Raw genomic sequence first — 22,985 nt, 5'->3', positions numbered from 1 at the left:
TCGTGAATTTGTGGCGGTACAAACTGCCTTAGACGACACTGCGAAGATGGTGCCCGGTCACATCGCACGGCCGACGTCTTTAATTTCCTGAATGAATATTTCGATGATCGTGTGATTGCTTTGGGCTATCCGAAACATACAGGAGGCGGCGTGGATTGGCCTCCCTATTCGCCAGACATGAACCCCTGTGACTTCTTTCTTTGGGGACACTTGAAAGACCAGGTGTACCGCCAGAATCCAGAAACAATTGAACAGCTGAAGCAGTACATCTCATCTGCATGTGAAGCCATTCCACCACACACGTTGTCAAAGGTTTCGGGTAATTTCATTCAGAGACTACGCCATATTATTGCTACGCATGGTGGATATGTGGAAAATACCATACTATAGAGTTTCCCAGACCGCAGCGCCATCTGTTGTTGACAATTGTAACTACTGTAATTTCGAAAGTTTGTCTGCCTGAAAATGTACTGTTGTCCCAAGCATATTGCAACAAACGGTGTATTTCTATCGCTGCTCGTTTAGTTTTTATTGCCGTTTCAAATATACCGGTCGTTTTTGAAACACCCTGTACAACACTAGAATATAATAACCGGTGTAACCGACAGAATGTTGAGTGCAAGCATGCAAACGCGCACCTATTGTGTTGTGCAGCTGCCGGATGTCAACTTGTGGGATGGTGTACCTCTTTGTCAGTCAGCACAGAGACGGTAAATGCTGTCTGTGGATGACGCTGGAGCTGTCGACCGATGGTGCTCCATATGTGCTCGATTGGACATAGAACTGGTGATCAAGTACACCAAGGCAACATGCCGACATTCTGTACACAATGTTGGGTTACAACAAAGGAATCAGGACAAGCGTTATCCTTTTGCAAACACTGCGTGGAATGCTTTTCATGAATGGCATCTGAGCAGGTCGAATTACCAGACTGAGGTACAAACTTGTAGTCAGGATACGTGAGACAACCACAAGAGTTCTCCTGCTATCATACGAAATCGCAGCCAAGACCATAAATCCGCACCATAACTCTAGTGTCTAGAACGCAGGCAGGTTGGTTGGAAGCCCTCAGCCGACCTCCTCCTAATTAATACACGGCCATCTCTGGCACAGAGAGAGTACCAGCTTTCATCAAGAGACACGAGAGCCCTCAACCTTTCCCTCCAATTACCTCTCGCTTGACACAGCTGATGTCGCAAAACGGCGATGGTTTGGGGTCAGTGGAATGCACGCTATACGAAGTCTGTCCTTGACGTAACCGATTTCTAACAATTCGTTGTTCCACTGTAGTGCCAACTGCTGCTCAGATCTCTGCAGTAGAGGCAGGACAATGAGCCACAGCCATACAGCGAACACGATGGTCTTCCCACTCGGTAATGCGACGTAGCCATTCGGAACCCGCTCTTCTTGCGACCGTACATTCTACATCTACATCCATACTGCGCAAGCCACCTGACGGTGTGTGGCGGAGAGTACCTTGAGTACCTCTATCGGTTCTCCCTTCTATTCCAGTCTCGTATTGTTCGTGGAAAGAAAGATTGTCGGTATGCCTCTGTGTGGGCTCTAATCTCTCTGATTTTATCCTCATGGTCTCTTCGCGAGATATACGTAGGAGAGAGCAATATACTGCTTGATTCCTCGGTGAAGGTATGTTCTCGAAACTTCAACAAAGCCCGTACCGAGCTACTGAGCGTCTCTCTTGCACAGTCTTGCACTGGAGTTTATCTATCATCTCCGTAACGCTTTCGCGATTTTTAAATGATCCTGTAACGAAGCGCGCTGCTCTCCGTTGGATCTTCTCTATATCTTCTGTCAACCCTGTCTGGTACGGATCCCACACTGCTGAGCAGTATTCAAGTAGTGGGCGAACAAATGTAATGTAACCTGCTCCCTTTGTTTTCGGACTGTATTTCCTTAGGACTCTTTCAATGAATCTCAGTCTGGCATCTGCTTTGCCGACGATTAATTTTATATGGTCATTCCATTTTAAATCACTCCTAATGCGTACTCCCAGATAATTTATGGAATTAACTGCTTCCAGTTGTTGACCTACTATATTGTAGCTAAATGATAAAGAATCTTTCTTTCTATATATTCGCAGCACATTACACTTGTCTACATTGAGATTCAATTGCCATTCCCTGCACCATGCGTCAATTCGTTGCAGATCCTCCTGCATTTCAGTACAATTTTCCATTGTTACAACCTCTCGATATACTACAACATCATCCGCAAAAAGCTTCAGTGAACTTCCGATGTTATCCTCAAGGTCATTTATGCATATTGTGAATAGCAACGGTCCTACGACACTTCCCTGCGGCACACTTGAAATCACTCTTACTTCGAAAGACTTCTCTCCATTGAGAATGACATGCTGCGTTCTGTTATCTAGGAACTCTTCAATCCGATCATACAATTGGTCTGATAGTCAATATGCTCTTACTTTGTTCATTAAATGACTGTGGCTAACTGTATCAAACGCCTTGGGGCTCTCAATGGCTCTGAACACTATGGGACTTAACATCTGAGGTCATCAGTCAAACGCCTTGGGGAAATCAAGAAACACGGCATCTACCCCGGAACCCGTGTCTGTGGCAATCTGAGTCTCGTGGACGAATAGCGCGAGCTGGGTTTCGCACGATCGTCTTTTTCGAAACCCATGCTGATTCCTAGAAAGTAGATTTCTAGTCTCCAGAAAAGTCATTATACTCGAACATAATAAGTGTTCCAAAATTCTACAACTGATCGACGTTAGAGGTCTAGGTTTATAGTTCTGCACATCTGTTCGACGTCCCTTCTGGAAAACGGGGATGACCTGTGCCCTTTTCGAACCCTTTGGAACGCTACGCCTTCCTAGAGACCTACGGTACACCGCTGCAAGAAGGGGGGAAAGTTCCTTCGCGTACTCTGCGTAAAATCGAACTGGTATCTCATCAGCTCCAGCGGCCTATCACCTTTTGAGCGATTCTGTCTACGTGCATATCGCTACCCCGTGACTTTGGTCACCTCAGTGTAATTACGAATACAATAGCGGGAGTAGGGTGGTTACAAGTTGGTGCACAGACATGGCAGGGCCCCAGTTTCATGTGAAATGAACACATTGTTGTTGGAGTGACATACTGCAGCAACGGGTCGTTTCCCGCCTGCAAGGTGCTCCACAGGCATAATACAATGCAGCACGGCTTGGACGACGAGACAGACTGCCGCCCTGGAGTGCGCGCTCCGTGACGTCACGCCGGCGATCTGCGGGGCTCCGCCAGAGGGACGCCGCAGCGCAATTAGGACCTCGCCTTCACCTGCGTCTCGCTGGTTCCCGCCAACCTGTTGAGCGCCATTTGGGACCCGTTTCTGGGCGGCGCTAACGACCACATCTGCGGGATACGTCTCGCAGAGCGAACTGCCGACTGGTGGTCGTAACGACGGCTCCCTGCAAGTTACGACGCCAGTCACTTACGAGCGACTCGGTTCTACTGCCATTTTCATCGTGCACGTTATGTTGCTTTTATTCAAGATTAAGAACAAATGCATTACATTTAACACTAACAGAATGTATTTTTTTTATATACTGAAATTAGAAACCTATTCCAGTATTTGATATACAGGGTGTTACGAAAAGGTACGGCCAGACTTTCAGGAAACATTCCTCACACACAAATAAAGAAAAGATGTTATGTGGACATGTGTCCGGAAACGCTTAATTTCCATGTTAGAGCTCATTTTAGTTTCGTCAGTATGCACTGTACTTCCTCGATTCACCGCCAGTTGGCCCAATTGAAGGAAGGTAATGCTGACTTCGGTGCTTGTGTTGACATGCGACTCATTGCTCTACAGTACTAGCATCAAGCACATCAGAACGTAGCATCAACAGGTTAGTGTTCATCACGAACGTGGTTTTGCAGTCAGTGCAATGTTTACAAATGCGGAGTTGGCAGATGCCCATTTGATGTGTGGATTAGCACGGGGCAATAGCCGGGGCGCGGTACGTTTGTATCGAGACAGATTTCCAGAACGAAGGTGTCCCGACAGGAAGACGTTCGAAGCAAGCAATTGATCGGCGTCTTAGGGAGCACGGAACATTCCATCCTATGACTTACGACTGGGGAAGACCTAGAACGACGAGTACACCTGCAATGGACGTGGCAATTCTTCGTGCAGTTGACGATAACCCTAATGACAGCGTCAGAGAAGTTGCTGCTGTACAAGGTAACGTTGACCACGTCACTGTATGGAGAGTGCTACGGGAGAACCAGTTGTTTCCGTACCATGTACAGCGTGTGCAGGCACTATCAGCAGCTGATTGGCCTCCACGGGTACACTTCTGCGAATGGTTCATCCAACAATGTGTCAATCCTCATTTCAGTGCAAATGTTCTCTTTACGGATGAGGCTTCATTCCAACGTGATCAAATTGTAAATTTTCACGATCAACATGTGTGGGCTGACGAGAATCCGCACGCAATTGTGCAATCTATATCTACATCTACATCTACATCCATACTCCGCAAGCCACCTGACGGTGTGTGGCGGAGGGTACCTTCAGTACCTCTATTGGTTCTCCCTTCTATTCCAGTCTCGTATTGTTCGTGGAAAGAAGGATTGTCGGTATGCCTCTGTGTGGGCTCTAATCTCTCTGATTTTATCCTCATGGTCTCTTCGCGAGATATACGTAGGAGGGAGCAATATACTGCTTGACTCTTCGATGAAGGTATGTTCTCGAAACTTTGACAAAAGCCCGTACCGAGCTACTGAGCGTCTCTCCTGCAGAGTCTTCCACTGGAGTTTATCTATCATCTCCGTAACGCTTTCGCGATTACTAAATGATCCTGTAACGAAGCGCGCTGCTCTCCGTTGGATCTTCTCTATGTCTTGTATCAACCCTATCTGGTACGGATCCCACACTGCTGAGCAGTATTCAAGCAGTGGGCGAACAAGCGTACTGTAACCTACTTCCTTTGTTTTCGGATTGCATTTCCTTAGGATTCTTCCAATGAATCTCAGTCTGGCATCTGCTTTAGCGACAATCAACATTATATGATCATTCCATTTTAAATCACTCCTAATGCGTACTCCCAGATAATTTATGGTATTAACTGCTTCCAGTTGCTGACCTGCTATTTTGTAGCTAAATGATAAAGGATCTATCTTTCTGTGTATTCGCAGCACATTACACTTTTCTACATTGAGATTCAGTTGCCATTCCCTGCACCATGCGTCAATTCGCTGCAGATCCTCCTGCATTTCAGTACAATTTTCCATTATTACAACCTCTCGATACACCACAGCATCATCTGCAAAAAGCCTCAGTGAACTTCCGATGTCATCCACCAGGTCATGTATGTATATTGTGAATAGCAACGGTCCTATGACACTCCCCTGCGGCACACCTGAAATTACTCTTACTTCTCTCCATTGAGAATAACATGCTGCGTCCTGTTATCTAGGAACTCCTCAATCCAATCACACAATTGGTCTGATAGTTCATATGCTCTTACTTTGTTCAATAAACGACTGTGGGGAACTGTATCGAACGCCTTGCGGAAGTCAAGAAACACGGCATCTACCTGTGAACCCGTGTCTATGGCCCTCTGAGTCTCGTGGACGAATAGCGCGAGCCGGGTTTCACATGACCGTCTTTTTCGAAACCCATGCTGATTCCTACAGAGTAGATTTCTAGTCTCCAGAAAAGTCATTATACTCGAACACAATACGTGTTCCAAAATTCTACAACTGATCGACGTTAGAGATATAGGTCTGTAGTTCTGCACATCTGTTCGACGTCCCTTCTTGAAAACGGGGATGACCTGTGCCATTTTCCAATCCTTTGGAACGCTACGCTCTTCTAGAGACCTACGGTACACCGCTGCAAGAAGGGGGGCAAGTTCCTTCGCGTACTCTGTGTAAAATTGAACTGGTATCCCATCAGGTCCAGAGGCCTTTCCTCTTTTGAGCGATTTTAATTGTTTCTCTATCCCTCTGTCGTCTATTTCGATATCTACCATTTTGTCATCTGTGCGACAATCTAGAGAAGGAACTACAGTGCAATCTTCCTCTGTGAAACAACTTTGGAAAAAGACATTTAGTATTTCGGCCTTTAGTCTGTCATCCTCTGTTTCAGTACCATTTTGGTCACAGAGTGTCTGGACATTTTGTTTTGATCCACCTACCGCTTTGACATAAGACCAAAATTTCTTAGGATTTTCTGCCAAGTCAGTACATAGAACTTTACTTTCGAATTCATTGAACGCCTTTCGCATAGCTCTCTTCACACTACATTTCGCTTCGCGTAATTTTCGTTTGTCTGCAAGGCTTTGGCTATGTTTATGTTTGCTGTGAAGTTCCCTTTGCTTCCGCAGCAGATTTCTAACTCGGTTGTTGAACCACGGTGGCTCTTTTCCATCTCTTACGATCTTGCTTGACACATACTCATCTAACGCATATTGTACGATGGTTTTGAACTTTGTCCACTGATCCTCAACACTATCAGTACTTGAGACAAAACTTTTGTGTTGAGCCAACAGGTACTCTGAAATCTGCTTTTTGTCACTTTTTCTAAACAGAAAAATCATCCTACTCTTTTTAATATTCCTATTTACGGCTGAAATCATCGATGCCGTAACCGCTTTATGATCGCTGATTCCCTGTTCTGCGTTAACTTTTTCAAATAGTTCGGGTCTGTTTGTCACCAGAAGGTCTAATATGTTATCGCCACGAGTCGGTTCTCTGTTTAACTGCTCAAGGTAGTTTTCAGATAAAGCACTTAAAAAAATTTCACTGGGTTCTTTGTCCCTGCCACCCGTTATGAACGTCTGAGTCTCCCAGTCTATATCCGGCAAATTAAAATCTCCACCCAGAACTATAACATGGTGGGGAAATCTACTCGAAATATTTTCCAAATTATCCTTCAGGTGCTCAGCCACAACAGCTGCTGAGCCAGGGGGCCTATAGAGACATCCAATTACCATGTCTGAGCCTGTTTTAACCGCGACCTTCACCCAAATCATTTCACATTTCGGATCTCCGTCAATTTCCTTCGATACTATTGCACTTCTTACCGCTATAAACACGCCTCCCCCTTCACTGTTCAGCCTGTCTCTGCGGTATACATTCCAATCTGAGTTTAGGATTTCGTTACTGTTTACGTCTGGTTTCAGCCAACTTTCTGTCCCTAGTACTATATGGGCGTTGTGATCGTTTATTAATGAGAGCAGTTCTGGGACCTTTCTATAGACGCTCCTGCAGTTTACTATTAGCACATTAATATTGTTATTCCCTGTTGCATTTTGCCTACTCCTATCTTGCCGCGTCTCAGGAGGCGTCTTTTCGGGCCTAGGGAGGGGATTCTCTAACCTAAAAAACCCCCATGTGCACTCCACACGTACTCCGCTACCCTTGTAGCCGCTTCCGGCGCGTAGTGCACGCCTGACCTATTCAGGGGGACCCTACATTTCTCCACCCGATAGCGGAGGTCGAGAAATTTGCACCCCAGATCTCCGCAGAATCGTCTGAGCCTCTGGTTTAAGCCTTCCACTCGGCTCCAAACCAGAGGACCGCGATCGGTTCTGGGAACGATACTACAAATAGTTAGCTCTGATTCCACCCCGCGAGCGAGGCTTTCCGCCTTCACCAATTCCGCCAACCGCCTGTACGAACTGAGGATGACCTCTGAACCCAGACGGCAGGAGTCATTGGTGCCGACATGAGCAACAATTTGCAGTCGGGTGCACCCAGTGCTCTCTATCGCCGCCGGTAGGGCCTCCTCCACATCTCGGCTGAGACCCCCCGGCAAGCAGACAGAGTGAACACTGGCCTTCTTCCCCGACCTTCTCGCTATTTCCCTAAGGGGCTCCATCACCCGCCTAACGTTGGAGCTCCCAATAACTAATAAACCCCTCCCCCCGTGTGCCTGCTCGGACCTTGCTGAAGGAGCAGCCACATGTCCCCTCACAGGCAGAGCGGGCGATGCCACACGGCCAGCCTCCACATTGACCTTCCGCCTCGTGCGCCGCGAACGCCGCTGAACCCGCCACTCCCCTTGGGGAGAGGGTGGCCCAACCGCGCCCGGTACCCGCGAAGATGTCTCGACAGCAGGGACAGTGGGTGAAGCATGTAACACCTGGGGTGTACCTTGCGACGCACCAGACTCCCCACTGCCGCTACACGTCTTCGACACAGATTTTCTGTGGACGTTTGGGCAGGCATTGTTCGTGATGTCTTGATTGGGCCCCATGTTCTTCCACCTACGCTCAATGGAGCACGTTATCATGATTTCATACGGGATACTCTACCTGTGCTGCTAGAACATGTGCCTTTACAAGTACGACACAACATGTGGTTGATGCACGATGGAGCTCCTGAACATTTTAGTCGAAGTGTTCGTAAGCTTCTCAACAACAGATTCGGTGACCGATGGATTGGTAGAGGCGGACCAATTCCATGGCCTCCACGCTCTCCTGATCTCAACCCTCTTGACTTTCATTTATGGGAGCATTTGAAAGCTCTTGTCTACGCAACCCCGGTACCAAATGTAGAGACTCTTCGTGCTCGTATTGTGGGCGGCTGTGATACAATACGCCATTCTCCAGGGCTGCATCAGCGATTCCATGCGACCGGAGGGTGGATGCATGTATCCTCGCTAACGGAGGACATTTTGAACATTTCATGTAACAAAGCGTTTGACGTCACGCTGTTACGTTCTGTTGCTGTGTATTTCCATTCCATGATTAATGTGATCTGAAGAGAAGTAATAAAATGAGCTCTAACATGGAAAGTAAGTGTTTCCGGACACATATCCACATAACATATTTTCTTTCTTTGTGTGTGAGGAATGTTTCCTGAAAGTTTGGCCGTACCTTTTTGTAACACCCTGTATATACTTATCAGTATGTGATAATTGACTTATTCAGTACTGTAGTGGCATTACACACACAAACGCACACACTCACATTATATATACAGGGTGCTCCAGAGGTCCGTTAACTTTCGAAAATTCATTGCATCATGATGTAATATAGGTAGGCTGGTAAAAACTGACACACATGTCTTAACTGACATGGAGTTCTATGGAAACCATAAACAAGTGCATAAAATGACAGCAGATAGCACTTCATATGATACAAAAGCAAGAATTATCATAACATTGATTTTTAACAAAGACGATGTTCTTTATAACAAATTCTCAACTTGTTGGCCGTCGTTCAATACCTGTAGTCGAAGGACAATGTTGTACAGCAAGTTACAGTTTGTTAGTAGGTATGGTGATAAAATGCATGTTGTCTTTTAGCATACCTAATGAGGTCGGGCGATAGACAGACTTGCGACTTCAGGTAACCCCATAACATAGATCGAGGTCTGGAATCTGGGAAGCCAAGGATGACGGAAGTGGTGGCTTATCAAGCAATCGTCAGCAAACGATGTGCGCAGAAGATCTTTCACACGTGTACCGATAAGGGGTGAAGCGCTATCCCGCATAAAACTCACATCTTTCAGCAGGTGTTTATCATCCATACTAGGGATGATACGATTCTGTATCATATCGACGTACCTCGCAACCGCCACGCTGACGTTCACTGAAGTCTTGCTGTCTAGCGCCATCTGATGGCCGGTTTTTCACCTATTTTTGATTTCAGTAAAACCCCATATTATTTCAGCCATGTGTGTCAAGTTTTAACTCTCTGTCTACATTATTTCGTGAATTAGAGAATTTTCAAATATTAGCAGTCTTTTGAGTCATTCTTTATATACAGGTTATTTGAGGTACAAGCGCACGAAATTTTCATTAGTGACTGAGGCCAGCGTACTGAACCACGTTACATCAGTATTACGTCATTTGAAGACTAATAATTACAGCTGTATGGACGAGTACGTTTTTAAGTTGGTTAGTAACCCCAACTACAACCTCAAGTACAAGTGGCAAGAACAAGCCACTAATGCCTATTTTCCCCTAGGGCCTAGGCAGTAGGTCAGGTGCTGACGTCTGGACGTGTGGGCACAATACAGTTGAGGCTATACTGCCAGGCGTAGGCGTATTAATATAGTTACGACTGCGCAGAAAACATCAAGTAGTGAATTGTGTGACGTGTTTGTAAAACCAGAATTACGCATTGTTTGTAAATTGACATTTGTAACGTGCAACAAGTTTTGCTAAAAATGAAAGGTAACAAGAAGTTCTTGAAATCTGTAACTAGCAATCATAAATATAATTTTTAATCTATTTATGTCTTCTATTATGTTGACCCTCAGCTCAACAAATCCTTTCACTAGGCAGTATTAGGTAATTTTGTCAATTTAATCTGGCAAAAATGCTACTACAAACATGTCACTGAAGAAAACTCAGATAATTATTCGAGAATCATGTGAATTTATGAGGTACGATAATTTATATTATGTTCTGTCCATTATCTACTGTTATGTGCATGATCAATGAGAACTTTCCTAAAACTAGGCATGGATTATGTCCATTTCAAAACCTAGCTGCAAGTTGCTGTCTTATTCAATTTATCGTTCATTGTGGAAATGAGGGTCATGTGAAGTAGTTTCGCAACCCTTTCGCCGCCATAAATAAAAAACATGGAGCGTGGCCGACTCTTTTCTGTTATACTGCTGTCTCATGTAGATCATCCGGGTCTGCTGTTCGGTTAATGCTGATCTCATCGACACTTTCTTCAACTTCGAGGATCAGGTATGTCACTTGTTCCGTCTTCGAGGGTCAGCCTCACTCATGCCAACTCTTCAAGGCCTTCCTGGTTTACTTCTTCCACGTGGTACATATATCGTGGCTTACAGAGGAAAACGCCGCTTTGACATTCTGTCCACATGACTGTTCCCTTTAGGTCTATATTGCTGCGTGAGACCTATATAGAGGAGAGGCTCAACTTTTTAACTCTTTACGGAAGTCATAAATTAATTCCAAAAGAAATATTGTTGGAAGAATAACGGGAGAAGCGATGAACAGATGCTGCGATCATATCGCGTGAAATATCGAAGACAACATTCATGCAAGACAAACATTGACATACAGAGTAATGAAGCTTCTTAATGAAGCATAAAATGACTCAGCTAATATAAACAGTGTATCTGTGAAGGAATGGCTAACACTTTACAAAAATCTGTGGTATGATGAAAGTGTGTAGACACAACATGAGGCCCATGACACTGAGATAACAGAAGAAGCTTACGCATCCTACTTACTTTCAGCTCGAGAACTCGACGTAGCACTTCTCACAACAAATATAAGTAACCTGTTTGTATGCTGACAGCGCTATAGACTCTGCGCCCTCAGCAAGAAACTCTGTGGTTGGACGGACTAGCAGTTAGCGAGTGGATAGGGAAGTTTATGGTCACGATATTCTTAGTGGAGACTCTGTGCTGGTAGGACATTCATTGTAAAATGAGGATGGCGTTATTGATAATGTTTGGGTAGTGGAATTATTGACAACTATATAATTTTTGGAACTGGATGCTACATGAATAAGGTAAATTTTTCTAAATACATTCTCTTTAACAAAATCTTTCTTTTGCTAACCATATGTCTCCTAGTAGTTAGAGTCCACAGTAGTTAGAATCTTTTTATGTAGCTGGCTGTAGCTGCTGCTTGCTGTAATTGTTGTAGCTCGTGTTATAAAGATTTTCTGTGAGCTAAGTGACTTATAAAGAAATCGGGTTCGTGATGGAAATGATTTTAGGCAATTAACAGAGTTGGAGGTACTTTCATTTTTCTTTAGGTTCGTATTATTGTTAGGATTTCTTCTAATTAATTATTTGAAGTCATGTTGTCACTGTATAGCAGTCAGATTGTTGAGCTTGTATATTGTGGGTAATACATTAATAGGTTATGTTTGAGTTGTCTTTGTCAGTGGAAATTCTGGAGTTCGGTGTATAATAAAAGTAATAAAAGGCTTACTTCCACAAATAACCGAAAAGCAACAGTTGAAGGTAGGATTAACACATGCCTAAAAATTCGTGGCTCGTTTCTGAAGCTTAGTATGCTGTATTTATACTAAAGATGCTGCTAACATAAGAAAATCCCAGATGTAATAGCTGGTTCACTCTACTGTTCTTCTGCCCCCACCCCCACCCCCAACACACACTCCTATTTGGTTATAGACTACTTGTTATGTAAAAGATATTCTCTTGTCTTGGTTTTTAGAAAAAGGAAATTGTATTTATCACTATTTTCAGTTACCTGTAACTCAATTGTCAATCTGTAACTCATAAGTCAATCTGTACGGCTTACGGCACACAATTGAGGCCACCTAGTAGCTCGTTTCTACTTACGTGGCACAAGTCGCCATACCTAGCAATGTCATCTTTTGCGGGGTTATTACCAAAGAGTCGTCGTCACATTGTTGGAGCTGCGAGAATTCGTCCCCAACATATTTGCGGGGATTTTCCACATTTCGCTATTTTCTGACAAATGCGCCAGTGTTGATTTTGGGGACCATCTGGAACTATTACCACCACGAGAAAGCGAAGCTTAAGGGCAGTAGCGTCAACGAGTAATCCTTTAATTCTAGCCGGCCGCGGTGGCCGTGCGGTTCTAGGCGCTTCAGCCCGGAACCTCGCGACTGCTACGGTCGCAGGCTCGAATCCTGCCACGGGCATGGATGTGTGTGATGTCCTTAGGTTAGTTAGGTTTAAGTAGTTCTAAGTTCTAGGGGACTGATGACCTAGATGTTAAGTCCCATAGTGCTCAGAGCCACTTGAACCATTTGAACCTTAATTCTACTTTTCAAATCCTCCAGTATACAATGTTCAAGTAAAACATGATAAAAGTTATAGGTAAGTAGTGACAAACGTCCGCCTCTGGAGCGAACTGCCGGGACGAACTTTCATGGTACAGTAAATTACAATAAGGCAAACCTACCATCTGGTGGTCAAGTCTTGAATTCATTCCAGTCAATTCAAAAACTTGTAGCGAGTTTTCATCCCAAGGGGGGCTTTACCCCCGCATAGTCTATCGCTGGTCATATTTTTGTAACGAACAAAGTTGCAAGGAAAGCGGTTATGCTGGTTAATTTACCATCCACAACTGCAGTCGTTCATGTAACTGTTAGGAGGAATTCACATTGTGGGAAGTTTAAGGTGTTTAATTCAAACAATGCAAGTAAGATAACTGAAAATCCTGATAAAATAGTCTCTCGTGGATCTTGTACGATGGTGGTTGGGTAGGTCTGGTAAAAACGTAAGAAAAATGTATGTTCGTGAACAGCTCACCTTATTTGTCGACGAAGTCTCGTTTTTGAAGGATATACTTTGGCCCAGTGTTCCTCCAGATTTTTCATACTATTGGAAAAATAGATTCTGTAAGACTCTGTAAAATACTCGTTAAAGTTTCATGTTATGGATCAGGAAGAAGTCACTTGGGGCTAAGTCTGGTGAGCAGGGTGGATAAGGAACCAATTCTAAGCCTAGTCATACAGTGTCGCCATTGTTATCGCTGATGTGTCGGATGGGTCATTGTCCTGGTGAAAGAGCACTTTTTTACATACCAACATTGGTATTTTTTTAGCCAAAGCAATTATCAGACGATCCAACAATGAAACATAACAGGATCCGGTCATGGTTCTGCCTTTTCCTTCGGAACCCCAACAAAGAGAAGCCTTCATCTTACCAGCTGGCAAAATGATCTGTACCTTTTTCGGTGCACTTTCACCAGCCTTTATCCAATGTTTTGACTGCCGTTCTGACACTGATGTGTAGTGATCGATCCAGGTTTCACCGAACGTCACAAATCGGTGCGAAAAGTCTTTCGGATTGTGATTAAAAATTGCCAGACGTTGTGTTGAAAATCTCTGCTGGATGCGCTTTTGGTCAGTTGTAAGCAATGGCGGCACCCACCTTGCACACAGCGTCTTCATAGCCAGTTCTCTGTATAGAATGTTACACATTTCACTCAGCTGAGACGCCTACAGTCTCAGCAATATCACGACCTTCTATTCGGTAGCCTTGCATTCCTATATCATGGATTTTTTTCAAGGGTTTACTTTGTAGTGTCCTCAACTGGACGACCGGAGAGCGCTTTATCTTCAAAGCTTGTCCGACCACGTTTACATTCATTAATCTAGTAGTAAATGGTCTTCAAACATGATGCAGTGTTTGCTTAAACTTCCTCCACTTCTGTTTACATTTGTGTGGCAGTTCTACCATTCTAATTGAAATGTTCAATACCAGCACGAAACTCTGTTTTCTCCATTTTAAATCGCAGTCGAGACACTGACCAGTTCAGACGGCTGCACCAAGAAACCGTATGGTGTACATTGTTGAAATTCTTTACATACTCCTTGTAATAATAAAGTTTACCAACAATGAAAGCCCAACAAAGATTTCCACTCTTTCATGGAAATCTATCAGACATACCGTACCACCCTCGTAAGAGTGTTACTCCCTACTTCTAAAGATTAAAAAAAAATAAGTTGCGAATCCAATATCTAGGACCGATTGCGCATGGAGAGGAAGGTGTAAGGCATTAATTAAACCTGTTAAACTGCAACTATAAACGGCCGTGCAGCGAAGAAGCCGAACTGGACGAGAGGGGCGCGCGCGTGGAAGACAAGCACGAGTATCAGTCAGCAGTGGCGGAGGTGGGGGCGCGCGGGCGTCCATTAGTTCTGCGGTCCGCTTTTCTGGCCGCGACGCCAGGTGATGGATGAATGGCGGCGCGCACAAAAGCGTAGACGCGCGTACCGCGCCAGGCAGCTGTTGGCCACGCGTTCGGAGGTTCCCAGCGCATCATTCACCTCACGTTCGCTGCCACTGAAGGCGGGAATTGCAGGAGTCGCTCCCACATATAGAGCGTCAGTTGAGGAACAACACTACTTTCTGCGTCCTTCTACGCGCAGTTGTCTAATCACACTACACTTTCCTGGCAGCAGCGCGTGGAAGGTGCACTCAAAATAAAGGAGGGAATTATCCGTATGGGACGGAAATCAGTACTGGGACTTGTATGTAAAGGTAAAAAAAAATTGTAATTTCAGAAAAACTGAATGATTTATTCCACAAAAAAAATCCAGAAATTGAGCAAATAAGTAATGCGTTGTGATGTTCAAAGCTTTTCTGACGTACTGACTGTTCCATAAAAACACATAAAAAACATAAAAATCTGGCAGTTCTCCCGTGTTTTTATGGAACAAGTTATGCGTTGGTCCACGTCTGGCCTTATGCGAGCTGTTATTCTGTCATTGATTGATAAAGTTGTTGGCTGACCTGAGGGGTATCATACCAAATTTAGTCCAACTGACGCGTTACATTGTCAAAATCCCGAGGTTCTTCGATGGCCCTGACCATAATTCTCCAAACGTTTTCAATTGGGGACAGATCTGGCGCCTGCCTGGGCAAGGGGGGTATGACAAGCACGAAGAAAAGCAGTAGAAACTCAAGACCTATCCGGGCGGGCATTATCTTGCTGAAGTGTAAACCCATGATGGTCCGCCATGAAAGGCAACAATACGGGGAGTAGAATATCGTTGACGTACCGCCGTGCTGTAACTGTGACACGGATGACAACCAAAGGAGCCCTGGTATGAAAAGAAGTGGCATCTCAGACCACCACTCCCGGCTCTCCTGGCGTATGTAGGTTGGGAGGTTGGTATCCCATCACTGTCCAGAGCGTCTCCAGACAAGTCTTCGGATTGGGATCCCATAGACTGGAAAGGATTCTCTTCAGTGATGAGTCCCGCTTCGAACTGAGCCCCAATGACCAACAACGGTCTGGGGACGCCCTAGACAGCGATGGGATACCGACCTGACTGTCGGCCGCCCTATGCCCTGGGTTTCCAAGTCTTTTCGTAGCAAGACCCCTTTTGTTAGCGTTAGTGACACCTTTATAGCACAGTGGTACGTCGTCGATATTCTACGTCCCATTTTGTTACTCTTCATGGCAAGCCATCCTTGGCTTATGTTTCAGTAAGATGATGTCCTCCCGCACACGACAAGAGTTTCTACTGCCTGTTTCTGTGGTTGGCCAGCAAGGCCGCCAGATGTTTCTCCAATTGAGAACTTTTGGAGGATTATGGGCAAACGCCCGGGTTCCCGGGTTCGATTCCCGGCGGGGTCAGGGATTTTCTCTGCCTCGTGATGGCTGGGTGTTGTGTGCTGTCCTTAGGTTAGTTAGGTTTAAGTAGTTCTAAGTTCTAGGGGACTGATGACCATAGATGTTAAGTCCCATAGTGCTCAGAGCGATTTGAACCATTTTTTTGATTATGGGCAAGGCTTTCCAGCCAGCTCAGGATCGTACAGCCTAATGAGCCAATTGGGCAGAAGTTGGCACGATGTCCCTCAGGAGGACATCCAATAACTCTCTCAATCCGAATAACTTCTTGCTTAAGGGCCAAAAGTGAACCAACGCGTTATTAACTTGCTCGATTTGTGAATCTCTTTCTCTTGAAAAAGTTATCTAATTTTTTTTTTTGAAATTACAAACATTTCTTTGTCTGCATATGTACGCCACATCTGCCGATTTTCGTACCATTCTGATAATTCATTCATGGCGCGTCGTTCCTTTTTTCTTAGAGTGTAGTTCATTTGCAATAACGCACGCAGCAGTGAAGCGCACGTTACTTATAGCTTCCAACATATTCCAACTTTTTTAATTCCAGAGTTTTTAAAGACTAATTCATTCCCGATTTCATTTTAGTGAGCGAAGCAATCAACCCATAAACGTGTCTGAATGTGCTGAACCGCACGAATACAAACAAAACGGAACACAACGCAACTGGCGAGATAAAAAAAAGTAAATAAAGTTGCTTGTCCTCGCCCTAGACGGGCCAATCGGGACCGACCGGCCGCCGTGTCATCCTCTGTCTGTGGTATCATACAGAGATCGCATTGCCACATCAAAGTTGTCAATGCGAATCTATACCTCAGACATTAGCGAGGGCTCGCTGCAGTCCGCAGTGACGTATGGGAGCCGTTCCAAAAGACCCCTCCTCCCTCTCAGGAACAACAGCGCCCTCATATCGTGCTGCATCCAAGAATTCTGCCCAGTTCCGGACCTCAGCTACAGCAGTCAGTATCATCGTCTAGGACCAACCAGTCAAAGTTTCATATTAACTTGCAGTGATGTTGTTGTTGGACATCGTACCTCGAGAGAACAGTTTGTTAATTAATGCACTAAGTGTTGTTTTGCTATTCCTTGACAGTTGTAAACTATCGACTTCTAGTCCATGAAAGTTGTAAATTATCCAGTACTACTGTTGCAAAGAAGTGTGTCCAAGTTAAGTAAATCTTTTATTCATTTGTGTAATAATATGAACTAATATTGCATGCATTCTAGTTTGATGAGCCTTCTTCCAGAATAGTAAATGAACCCACAGTTTCGGACGGACAAAAGAAGTTTCGCTTGGTCGGAACACTGATAATACTGTCGTCGGATGCGTTATGGAGGGGCATGCAGTCAGCGCACCGCTCTCCTGGTCGTCGTCGGTTACTTGAACTTGCAACCACCAGTAATCGATCGAGCAGCTCCTCAGATAGTCTCACGTACAAGTCCTACTGCAGAGGAAAAGTCCCTGGTAGTACAGGGAACCGAACCCATGGCCTCCGCTCGTCTGCCAGCCACGCTGACCACTCAGCTACCGAGGCATACCAAGATATAAATCCCTCCAATAACACAGTTACTCGCCACTGTGTGAGAGATTCAAGATATTCTGCACTGCGGTTTTACAGGCGCCTAATTTTAAATTAGAGACGAGATGGTCGCATATCTGTTAAGACATGAGGGAATAACTTCCGTGGTACTAGAGGTAGATGCAGAGGGTAAAAACTGTAGAGGAAGACAGAGACTGAAATGTCCATCCAGCAAATACACTACTGGCCATTAAAACTGCCACACCACGAAGATGACGTGCTACAGACGCGAAATTTAACCGACCGCAAGAACATGCTGTGATTAGCATTTCAGAGCATTCACACAACGCTGGCGCCGGTGGCAACACCTACAACGTGCTGACATGAGGAACGTTTCCAACCGATCTCTCATACACAAACAGCAGTTGACCGGCGTTGCCTGGTGAAACGTTGTTGTGATGCCTCGTGTAAGGAGGAGAAATGAGTACCATCAAGTTTCCGACTTTGATAACGGTCGGATTGTAGCCTATCGCGATTGCGGTTATCGTATCGCGACATTGCTCCTCGCATCGGTCGAGATCCAATGACTGTTAGCAGAATATGGACTCTGTGGGTTCAGGAGGGTAATACGGAACACCGTGCTGGATCCCAACGGCCTCGCATCACTAGCAGTCGAGATGACAGGCATCTTATCCGCATGGCTGTAACGGATCGTGCAGCCACGTCTCGATCCCTGAGTCAACAGATGGGGACGTTTGCAAGACAACAGCCATCTGCACGAACAGTTCGACGACGTTTGCAGCAGCTTGGACGATCATCTCGGAGACCATGGCTGCGGTTACGCGTGACGCTGCATCACAGATAGGAGCGCCTGCGATGGTTTACTCAACGACGAACCTGGGTGCACGAATGGGAAAACGTCATTTTTTCGGATGAATCCAGATTCTGTTTACAGCATCATGGTGGTAACATCCATGTTTGGCGACATCGCGGTGAACGCACATTGGAACCGTGTATTCCTTTCGCCCTACTGGCGTATCACCCGGCGTGATGGTATGGAGTGCCATTGGTTACACGTCTCGATCACCTCTTGTTCGCATTGACGGCACTTTGGGCAGTGGACGTTACATTTCAGATGTGTTACGACCCGTGGCTCTACCCTTCATTCGATCCCTGCGAAACCCTACATTTCAGCAGGATAATGCACGACCGCATGTTGCAGGTCCTGTACGGGCCTTTCTGGGTACAGAAAATGTTCGACTGCTGCCCTGGCCAGCACATTCTCCAGATCTCTCACCAACTGAAAACGTCTGGTCAATGGTGGCCGAGCAACTGGCTCGTCACAATACGCCAGTCACTACTCTTGATGAACCGTGGAATCGTGTTGAAGCTGCATCGGCAGCTGTACCTGTACACGTCATCCAAGCTCTGTTTGACTCAATGCCCTAGCATATCAAGGCCGTTATTACGGCCAGAGGTGGTTGTTCTTGGTACTGATTTCTCAGGATCTATGCACCCAAGTTGCGTGAAAATGTAATCACATGTCAGTTGTAGTACAATATATTTTTCCAATGAATACCCGTTTATCATCTGCATTTCTTCTTGATGTAGCAATTTTAATGGCCAGTAGTGTAATTGAGAACGTAGGTTGCTAGTGCGACTCTGAGACGAAGTGGGTGACACAGAAGAGGAGTTCGTGGCTACCTGCATCAAACCAGACAGAAGACTGATGACAAAAAAAGCAACCAATGATCTCAGAATCAGTGTGAAGCCTAATGAAGGGGACAATGTCTGATCCTCATCTACGACTCATGTAGATTTCGATGAGAATGCGACAACACAGCTTATTTCTAATGATTAAGCAAGACGAATGTCAGAGTGTGAAATATCGTTCCGTCCCTGAGTCCCAGAAAATCCTGTTCGTTTTATACTCTGTACACATAGTTCCAGCTGCAAAAGGATAAATTCCTTACGTAAGAAAAAATGAAGGATGGAAATCTAAAAAGAAAAAAGAAACTGTGTTTTTGACATTGATGACGTGCTTTTTTTCTTATCATTAAATAATATCTAAGTAGTTTTAAATCTTAAGAAATCACCTGACGTCCGTTGCTTCATAGAGAAAGTACTCTAACTTGCAGTAAAGATATCAATAAATTAAAACGGTATATCGAATGTGGCAGCTGACAACGTCGGTTTGAGTGGCTCCATTATGGAAGTGACAAGACTGGCCCTACCAAGTATGTTTTCAATTGTGGGAGGAGTGACCGACAATCGCCTAAAGACTAATGATACTAACATACAGATGTATGAAAACTCAATTAATGTGTCTTCGTAAGAAAATAAAACAATGTTCCTGCTGTCCACCAATTCGTAGCTGTCATTGCCTCGCTCATAATTAAAAAGAAAAGATACATTTCAGATATTAGTAAAGTTTGCCAGATGTGTTGTACCTTAATAAGCAAGAGGGTTAGACATAAAAGCACAGAATTTCCTGTGAAAAGTTTAAATCTCGTGCCGGCCGGAGTGGCCGAACGGTTCTAGGCACTACAGTCTGGAACCGCGCCACCACTACGGTCGCAGGTTTGAATCCTGCCTCGGGCATGGATGTGTGTGTCGTCCTTAGGTTAGTTAGGTTTAAGTAGTTCTAAGTTCTGGGGGACTTATGACCTAAGCAGTTGAGTCCCATAGTGGTCAGAGCCATTTGAACCATTTTTTTTTTTTAATCTTGTGACATTTTATATTTATTGCGCCACGCGTGAGACAGATTCGCAGGCATTATGAAATGAACCTCGCTATAAAACGGCAAAGTATCGCTTATTCGTAACGAGATGCGTTTAAGAGACATAATGGAGTATTCTCATTATTACCACTTTGTTTTCGTGCGCAGCTCTAAAAAGCGAGAGTTGTGGCAACAAACAGTGAAACAGTGAAGCTTTATTCTCCAAATGAGAGAGTTTAAAATTAATTGAGCTCCGCAATACAAACCCAAATGCAATTACATTCTGCAGGTGGCGTAATAGCCGCATTTATTTCGCGCGTGGCCTTGCAATCCGTTCTTTACGCTGACGCATGTGTTAAATTATTGTTTCTTTTCAGCTTCCAAAGAGAAAAAGAAAATCTTTCAGTAATTTAGGCTAAAGAGTCCAGTAAATAATTGCCTCCTATTTTCTACGAGTTTTCTGTAAGGGGTGATTCAGTTTGAGGGCGTTCCTATAGTCTACCTGCAGCGAACGCAACTCTGATGCGGGTATATAAGCACCGACATGTAGGCGAGGGAGTAATGGAACATTCGTGTCTTTCCGACGTGCATACGGCGAAAGCGGAAACCTGAACTATGGTGTTATTACCAAATGCGCCCAAACGGGACCAACGTGATACTTTTTTTTTCTTAGCGGCCGAAGGACAACCGTCTGTAGACATCCATTGGAGAATGGTGAATATGTGTCGAGCAAAATGTCTGTCGATAACCACCGTTCTGGAATGATGTCCCAAGGGATGCTGATGCTTCATAACGCACGTCTCCACATCACAACAGTCGTAAAGCAGAAGTTACACGAGCTCAAGCGTGAGACTCTCGAACACCCACACTATATCCCCGATATCTCCACATGCTATTATGACGTCTTCTGTCACTTAAAAAAGGCGTTGAAGGGTCGCAGATTGCTGTCGGACGAGGATGTGCAACAGGCAGCTACAGACTTCTTCACGCAGCAGGACACGATGTTTTATCGAACGGATATCTTCAACCTCATGCGTCGGTGGGATGACAGCCTCAATTCTCAGGGCGATTTTGTCTGATTGGCATACTGTTCCTGGAATGTACAGCCTTAGAACGGAAGCTTTTTGATCGCCCCTTACACGTCACTGAGATATGCTATTTTTCACCTAAGTTCTATGTCAACATGAACGCGACTATCAGTGAAATCTACGGAGAGAATCGACATATCTTACGGCACCTTCGTCAGACGTGCCCAAATGGGTCACCATATTTGCCACGAACGTATACTGTTCCTGTTAGCTGTGAGGAACACACTCGTATTCAACGAGAGCACTATTAAATGAGGAGCATGAAGCACATCTGGGAGTGAGGTGAGGGAGTAAGGGGTGTGTGTGTGTGTGTGTGTGTGTGTGTGTGTGTGTGTGTGCGTGTTTAGGAAGCGCACTCGATAGTGGTAGTCTTCGTACTCATCTAATAGGAGCGCGACCTGCAAAAAGTCCACAGCGTCAGAAGCAATCAGTTTCACTCTGCTGCTGTTTATGATTGAAGGTCTAGCTCAGCGAGTAATGAGAAGGGAAATGGACATGCGGAGTCGAACACCTCGCGAAAGGCCATTGTTCACAGCGTCACATTTAGCTTCATGCCTTCACAGTGATCTGAAGAATAAAAGAACTATGGAGTTTCTGACCGGAGGAATGGCTTGTGTGATCTGGTATGTCGAGATTTTGCCTCTTATGAGCTGACGCGAGGTGTCAAGTGCACCAACGACCCACAGAGCCGTTTACCATACAGTGTGTAGAGGTCGTAGTTCATGTCGGTCGTGCAGTGGTCAGACTGAATTTTCACTCTGTAGTGGAGTGTGCGCTGAATGGAGACTTCCTGGGAAATGAAAACTATGTGCAAGATCGGGACTCTAACCTGAGATGTTTGCCTTATGCGGCCAAGTGCTCTACCGACTGGGCTACCAAGCACGTTTCACAGCTGTACTTCCTTCAGTACCTCATCTCCAATCTTCTAAATTTCACAGTTCTCCCGCATACATTGCGGTACTAGTATTCCCGAGAAGAAAGGATGTTGATTAAACATGACTTTGTCACAGAATAGCTGTGCTTTTCGTTGGGCCCGCTCACTCATGAATATCAACCACGATGTTTATTTCAGCATTTCACTTTCTTCTACATCTTCATGATTAGGTGCAATGCACATTCTGGTCTTCCCCAATGATGGAAGCTGTGTTCAGTGGACTACACGCGTATATTCCTGGTCCGTCAGACAGTCAGGCATCCTAAAGCGACTGGACCTCCTACATCACCAGATCTTAATTCCATAGAAAATGTTTGGGGCTATGACCAACAGCGGGTGCCGTTTAGCAATCAACCTTCCAGCATCTCGATAGCTCCTCGGTATCTAATCATCAATAAGTGGCTTCAGCTTCATATAGCATATCTGAAGAATGTGGTAGACTCTCTTGCGAGGTGCCGGGGCCAGCAGTGTATTTAACACTAAATTCTTCTAGAATCTTCATATGGAAATGATGCTCTAAGCCCCCCTTTTTCTAACTCTGACTTTTGCTGTTGCACATGGATTGAGAAGAAACGCGAACTGACTGTAATCGACCTTGCAAGTGGAATAGAAAAGAGTTTGGCATCTGCAATAATTTAGTTTGATAGAAATTAATTAGATAAAGAAAGTTTCATTAACGTTGT

Source organism: Schistocerca cancellata, chromosome 3 (genome assembly GCF_023864275.1).
Source record: "Schistocerca cancellata isolate TAMUIC-IGC-003103 chromosome 3, iqSchCanc2.1, whole genome shotgun sequence".
Classification (NCBI taxonomy): domain Eukaryota; kingdom Metazoa; phylum Arthropoda; class Insecta; order Orthoptera; family Acrididae; genus Schistocerca; species Schistocerca cancellata.
This window is presented reverse-complemented; position numbering follows the sequence as displayed.